Below are 7,357 nucleotides of genomic sequence, written 5' to 3' on the forward strand. Positions count from 1 at the left end.
GATTAACAGTGCAGGCTGTTTCTGGATCTGCTGCTGTTAAAGCTGATTCTGGCTCTCCTGCCACAATATCTGATTCTGGAGCTTTTGCTGGACTGAGGAGTTTTGGTTGATCAATGATGCTTGCTCTCGAAGGCTGTGCTGTATGCCCATCAACTGATGAGGTATCAAATGTTGGCATACATTTGGACGCTTTCGCAGTTGCAGGTAAGTTTGCAACTTCAGGAATGAACTGCAAATCCTTGCATTCCAGTATCTTAGATGACCAATATCCTCAACATTAGGCTTTGCTTCTTCACTTTGTTTTTTAGCCTCAATTAGTGGTTCATCCTAATCTGATATGATGATACGTGGCTTTTTCTTTTGTTGGAGAACTGATTGGTTGTTCATCCTCATCTGATATAATGATGAATGCTTTGTCTTTTATTGGAGAAGGGGATGAAAATATTTCCAACTGTTCATCCAGTAAGTCGTTTGGTGGACTGACCTTGAGTATTGGGGAATCCACTGCAGGAACCAACCTGTGAGCATAGGATGATTCATCGTACTGCCTTGGAGCCAATTTTGCCAAAATGGGGATTATTTCTTCAGTTACCAGTTGGTTGTTCGCAGTTGATTTGCTCTCATCTGATTTATCTGCTGTTGCAATCTCACTTTCAGCCTCTGCACACGCCATCTTAGAGCTTTCACACTTATCATTGTCATGCACAGATTGTGTGCTACTTGCGATTACCTTGTCACTACTGCCAAATAAACTAAGTAGACTTTCATCGTCTTCCTCTTCTGGCTCATCATCTGATTCTTCACTTTCCTCATCATAATCGTTGTCATCGTAATCATCATTCTCTTAATCATCATCATCGTCTGCAATGGCTTCTCCTGTAAAGTATGACATTGCACCTGGAATTATGTGTTCATGCAAGAAGTGACCCATTTCAAAGTCAGCAGTGAGTATTGCTGCAGAAACTTCATCCAGCTCTCCCTGCTCTGGAATTTCAGAAGAACTAAAGAAATTGAAGGAGTCATTTGGTACAGTTTTTGTAACTGTGCTGCCAGTGGCCCGACCCTTATGCTTCTGCCTCATTTTAATAGTTTTCAACGTGATGTTTTTTTTCTTTCTTCCAGTCGATCTGTCACCCTGTACATCCCATGATTTTTGATCCCATGATTTTTGGTTTATCAAAGAAAGAAAAGATCTGACTCATCAGGCTGCAACTCCATCTGGTATGTTTTTGTCACTGCTTCATTTGTGAAATACTTATTTGGCTCAAATTTAAACTCTAGAGTAAAGCTCATTGGCTGTCTAGGATCTGAAAATTTTACATTTACATCTTGTAGATGCTTTAGGATAGGCTCATCATGCTCCGGTATCATGTCACTCAGCAAATCCACATTTCTGAAGACCGTTAACCAGAATTCTGGAATTCCCTTTGGCTCCTCCATCTCTTCATCTGGTTTACCTTTCTCCACTTTAACCTTTGCTTTTACCCCATCGGATAACTGCGCCATTATATCGCCAGTCGCAATGATTCTCTGTCGCAGTGCAGTCTGGAATGTGCAGCCGCTCAACGAGCTCAAGTGTCTCACACGCTTCCACTCCCATGATGGACTCATGTTCTATGTCCACAATGGAAAATTGTATGATGTGACTTCTGTTGTGTATCCATGCTTCGAGATCACATGCTCCCAATCTCCCAATCTCATTCCCATTGTAGCCTTTCAGTAGTCTTATTTGATTGACGACTTTCGGTTTAACCCACAGCCGATTCAAATCGGATAAACTGTGAAGGTTGGCCCTTGCTCCTGTGTCGAGCTTGCATTTGATCAATGTGCCATTCAGCATCAATGGAATTGTCCATCTGTCTTCGATGGTATCAGCATCACCATCACTATTGCTGCAACTGGTCAGTAAGACTTCTTCACTCTGCATATTCGGACTCATCGTGTCCTTAGTTGAAATTAGATCAACAAAAAGCAGGTCTTCAATGAACATCTCATCAATCGTGTTGACTGATCCTGTTTGGTCCACTGTTGGATGTGAAAAACATTGCTTCGCAAAGAGATTTGTTCTGCCAAATTTGGAAAACACCTTCCCAAATGTTGGATATTGTCATGACCCATGTCGATTGCTGCATTGCTGGCAAGGTAGCACAGTGGTCAGCACTGTTGCCTCACAGTGCCAGGGTGCCAAATTTGATTCCCAGCTTGGGTCACTGTCTGTGCAGAGTCTGCACGTTCTCCCTGTGTCTGCATGGACTTCCTCCGGGTGCTCCAGTTTCCTCCCACAAGTCCTGAAAGACGTGTTTGTTAGGTAATTTGGCCATTCCGAATACTCACTCTGTGTACCCGAATAGGCACCGGAATGTGGCGACTAGGGGCTTTTCACAGTAACTTCATTGGTGTTAATGTAAGACTACTTGTGACAATAAATATTATTATAAAGATTATAATAATATATTATTATATATATATACTTGCTTTGAGAACAACCTTCCTATTTTCACCAGCATCCAACTTTAGTTCTGAAGTTCATTTGCTTCTTTGATAGCCATATCGACTGATTTTATTGCTGCCTGTTGCAACTATATAAATGGCGTGCCACATGGCAAGTGGAATGTGAACTGTCCTTCAAATTCAAAATGACAGATTGGCTGCCTCTTGATAGAATAGAATTGAAATCTTAAAGCACAATAAAGAGGTGACATAAAATAATAATAATCTTTATTGTCACAAGTAGGCTGACATTAAAACTGCAATGAAGTTACTGTGAAAAGCCCCTAGTCACCACATTCTGTCACCTGTTCGGGTACACAGAGGGAGAATTCAGAATGCCCAAATTACCTAATAGCACGTCTTTTAGGACTTATGGGAGGAAACCCACGCAGACACGGGGAGGATGTGCAGACTCCACACAGGCAGTGACCCAAGCCAGGAATTTGAACCTGGGACCCTGACGCTGTGAAGCAACAGTGCTAACCACTGATAAATTCTTTCACCAAATATTTCCTCACTCCTGCATATTTTACGATCCAAATTGTAATAACCATGGGCAGGATTCACCATTCTCCGAGACCGATATCATAATCGGTGATCGGGCGGTGAATCCCTTCCGACACCCAAATCAGGGGTGGCCCTGGTTTGATGCTGGTTTTCTCACCTCAACCCCTATCATCACGTCGAGTTCCGCATGATGTTGGACGGCGTTGGAGCGTCACCTGAAGGCCTTCCCCGATGCTCCGCCCCCGATGGGCCAAGTACCCGACCGTGCGAAGGACATGTGCTCTCGGCAGGCGGGAACCCGGCATGGCAGCTGCGGACTGTGTCCAGCACCACCACAGTCGGCCGGGAGTCATGCTGCTGGCCAGGGGCACTTCAGCGGTGGCTAGGGGGACTGGTGGGAGCTGGCCAGTGGACACTATTTGGCAGGTCGGGTCCGCACACGGCTGCCGCCATGTTTTAAGGCCCGGCCATTGCAGGTCATTGTTGTGCGCATGGTTGGCCATTCTCCAGCTGTTTATATCGTGGGAGCCGGGAATTTTGCTGCTGGCCAATAACCAGTTACAGGATGGGTTTGGGTTCGGAGCCGATTTTGGCATTGTAAAATGCCACAATTCCCAGGCCAGTGTCGGCACTTAGCCTCAAAAACGGTGAATCCAGTCCCATATCTCTAAAATGTAAACTATTGGGCCAATTTTCAGCTGAGGTTAGCTGTCAGAGAAACAGCAACGCAAAAGAAAGCAAGAATTGGGAAACGCGATTATTGCCAGCAGGATCCTATTTTCCGATTTTCCAGACACCTTCCCCGTTTGTAATGAGAATGCCTTCACAAACGTTTGGGAACCTCATTTGAATGCATCAAAATATCTGACACAATTTAACAGGACAAAAACAGACTCCCATGTCAGGCACATTTAACGTGGTGTTTCTTGGAGCCTGCAGTGCTGAGAAAGACAGCACTATTTAACGGCACTTTGCCATTTTTTTTGACCGAGGCGGGGAAGCCCCTGGCGAGGCCGCACATACATCATTTGTAGTCACTGAAGAGTACTCACGGAGTGGGGTGCCATTTTTAAATGCTGCCTCGATCTTTCAACGTCCCTCAGCCACCCCACCATAGCCTCCGGATCCGCTCCACTGCACCCAACTTACCTCATACAGGGTCCTCGTGCCCCCCTCGCCCCACCTCTTAAAGGAAAGGCAAACCTGGGCCCTATCCTTGGCATGGACAACCTGACAATCAGTACCTTGCATGGACAACCTGGAAACTGGGCACCTTGGCACTGGGGCGGATTTAGCACAGGGCTAAATAGCTGGCTTTTAAAGCAGATCAAGGCAGGCCAACAGCGCAGGTTCAATTCCTGTACCAGCCTCCCCGAACAGGCGGCGGAATGTGGCGACTGGGGGATTTTCACAGTAACTTCATTTGAAGCCTCCTTGTGACAATAAGCGATTTTCTTTTTTTTTCATTTTCAGTCCGGCACCTTGGCCATGCCCCTATCAGCCTGGCAGTGCTACCGAGGCACCCTGGCAGTCACTGTCAGGGTGCCAAGGTGGCTGTGCCATTGTGCCAGGCTGGCAGTGCCAAGGCACCATGGTGCAAGCAGGTGTGCCAGGTTTCCATCTTGCCCTCTCCCCGATCACCCAGAGTCTCTCGTAGCCGGAGAGGCTCCCCCAGATGCTGTTTCGCCTGGTCTACGTTTGTGATAAACGATGCCCAGGCGAGCTCCACAGGCAAGGCTGTTAGTTCCCGGGCCCTGGGAAAACCTGGCCCAGACATTTAAATGAGCCTAATGGATCATTTAAATATGCTAAACTGGACCTTGTCCAGCAAGGGCAAGATCCAGATCGCAACTTCGTATGAGATTCCGGTGAATCTCACGAGACATTTCGAGCACTGCGAATCTTGCAAGAGGCCTCTCGCGAGATCCAACGGCCTTGTCATGTCACCAAGTCGGGTTCGATGTAGCTGTTACATCACACCCATTATTAGCATGCCCGCTTGTGGGGACTTCCTCCCTCACAGAATATTCAGCGGTCGTTGGCGTGACATCACACTGCTAAAAGTTCCAACAGCTGTATATAAATGAGAACCTGGCAACCTCTCCTCGGAGGAGTATTTTGGATGTGAGCACTCAGGTCGCCATCACCCTTCCGTGTGCCAATTGCAGAGGGGGTGCTAGAGACAACGCGGGGGACCTAGATAATTTCAACTCGGGACCTGGGGTGGCTTAGTCTCAGCATCTACGGGGGTTGGGGTTACTCACTGGCCTTAGCAGCCCATCATGGCAATGAATCTCTAGATTTAAAGCTGGCAGATGCGCAGGAAGCGCTTCCCGTGTCCTCCTTGTTGGGCTTGTGGTGATATCACATCTGAGGAATTGCCCTCCCAGAGTGGCAGCTGGAAAGTGGGTGGGAGCAGGTGAATCCACAGGGTCAGCACAGGGGGTGACTGAAGACCCTGGGTGAGGCCCCATGAGATGCCAGACATCATGGGCAGGGGGGAACTTGGACAAATGGTGGTTCCCAGTCTCATGAAAGCTGAAGACCCTCAAACAGGGGAGGAGAGTGCAGTCAAAATGAACCCCCACACTCAGGTTGCACTTAGGTGGTTGAGGGTCTGAGCTGCATAGAAGTTCAAGGCCACTGAAAGCCTGGGTGTCAATTATTTTGTCTGGGTGGCTGCCTGTTCAAGTTGGAAGGCTAGTTTAATCCAAAGATGGGAGAATAAGGGTGCCCTCCAAAGATGTAATTGACTGCAAATCAGGTGTAATTTGTCTGTCACAAGGGGAAGCCAGTTGCTCCATGACAGTCTTCAATGAGTGAATTGTGCCAATTTGGTCAGCATTGCAGTGCATGAGTGTGCCACTGATTGGTTCTCAATTGTTAATTACATTTTGGGAGTTAAATAACCAGCCAGTTGGAGTTAAATTTTAAAACAAGAAATATTAAATCAGAGTCTGGAGAACAAGAGAATCTGGTACGGTTTGCACACAGAAAGGAAAAAAAAATGAGTCAAAGAAGGGATGGTAGTGTGCACACAACTTGTATAGAATAAGTGACCAGTGGGTGGCTGATCTGTTTAAGGATTATCTATGTGAAGGTGAAGTTTTTTCATATTTACCAGGTGGAATGGGGAAAGATATTAGAATTTTAAGAGATGCAGGAGCAAGTAAATCCATAATGTTGTGTGGTAAATAATGTTCTTGTCCAGAAGGGATGTTGAAGGAAGAGGTTCTGGTTAGCAGTATTCATGGTGAGACAAAAGAAAACCTCTGGTGAAAATAAATTTAAGGAGTGGTTTGAAGATGGGAGAAGTGGTACAAACATTGCTCATTGCAGGGATTCAGTTTATTCTCGAGAATGATTTGGCTGGATCACAGATAGTAATAATGTGGTTGAACACCCAGCAGAAAATTAAGCTGCAGAAAAATTGCAAGTAGACCATTCTGGAGTGTCTTCTGATTGTGTGATAGTGAGATCACAGGCATATAAAATGAGACAAGAGAAGGAGGAGTTCAAAGTGCAGGATGAGAAAAGTGAGAAAATATATATAGCTGATACTAACTTTTAGTTCGCTGAATGAAGATGGAAAAGAAACAGATGCGTTTAGCTGAAAGATATTGATAGAATTACAGTAGGCCAATTCCAAATTAAAACAAATCAATCAAACAGCTTACTCAGAATTGGTGGCTCAGTGTATTCCTGAATGTTATTATGTAAAGGATCAAATTAATGAGAAAATGGCATCCCACGCATACTAGTGCAGATGAAAAATGGGCAGAAATACATTAGATTGGGTTACCTGCAGAGTATAGGAAAGAGTTTCTTTCCTACTTGTGACAATAAAATATTTTAATAAAGAGTCAAATTTCATGTCAGAATTATTTAAAGGGGTCGTGCATAGCCTGAAAATAAAACGGTACAAATCATCGTTGCATCATCCAGAGTCACGAGAAGCATTATTGAGGTGGCATTAAACTTTGAAAACAATGATGAGAGCGTATAGTCAACATTATCATCATTATTGGGACAAAGGAGTTTCATTTTTATTACTTCCCATTAGTCCTTTTCAATTTGTTTATGGACATAAAGTTGGAGGACCACTGAAATTAATCCAAGAAAAATTGTTAAGTAAGAAAGCAGAAACTACACTTTTGGACTACGTTTAAATTTCAGAGAAAGACTGAATGGGACTTGTGAGGTGGCATGGAAAGATTTAAAGATAGCACAGTAGGGAATGAAAGCAATGGTGGATTAGAGAGTACAGAATCGTAGTTTTAGAGGTGGGGAGAAAGTGCGAGTGTTATCATCGGGTTAACTGTTGTAAGCTAGATTTAGTGGACCGTATCAAATTGAAGGA

The 7,357-nt window shown here is 45.0% G+C and overlaps 1 pseudogene; it reads right to left on the reverse strand.

Moving 5' to 3' along the window:
- Positions 1–322: 322 nt before the first annotated feature.
- Positions 323–1,611, reverse strand: LOC119962314 (annotated as a pseudogene).
- Between the last annotated feature and the right edge of the window lie 5,746 nt (positions 1,612–7,357).

Source organism: Scyliorhinus canicula, chromosome 2, assembly GCF_902713615.1.
Source record: "Scyliorhinus canicula chromosome 2, sScyCan1.1, whole genome shotgun sequence".
NCBI classification, from domain to species: domain Eukaryota; kingdom Metazoa; phylum Chordata; class Chondrichthyes; order Carcharhiniformes; family Scyliorhinidae; genus Scyliorhinus; species Scyliorhinus canicula.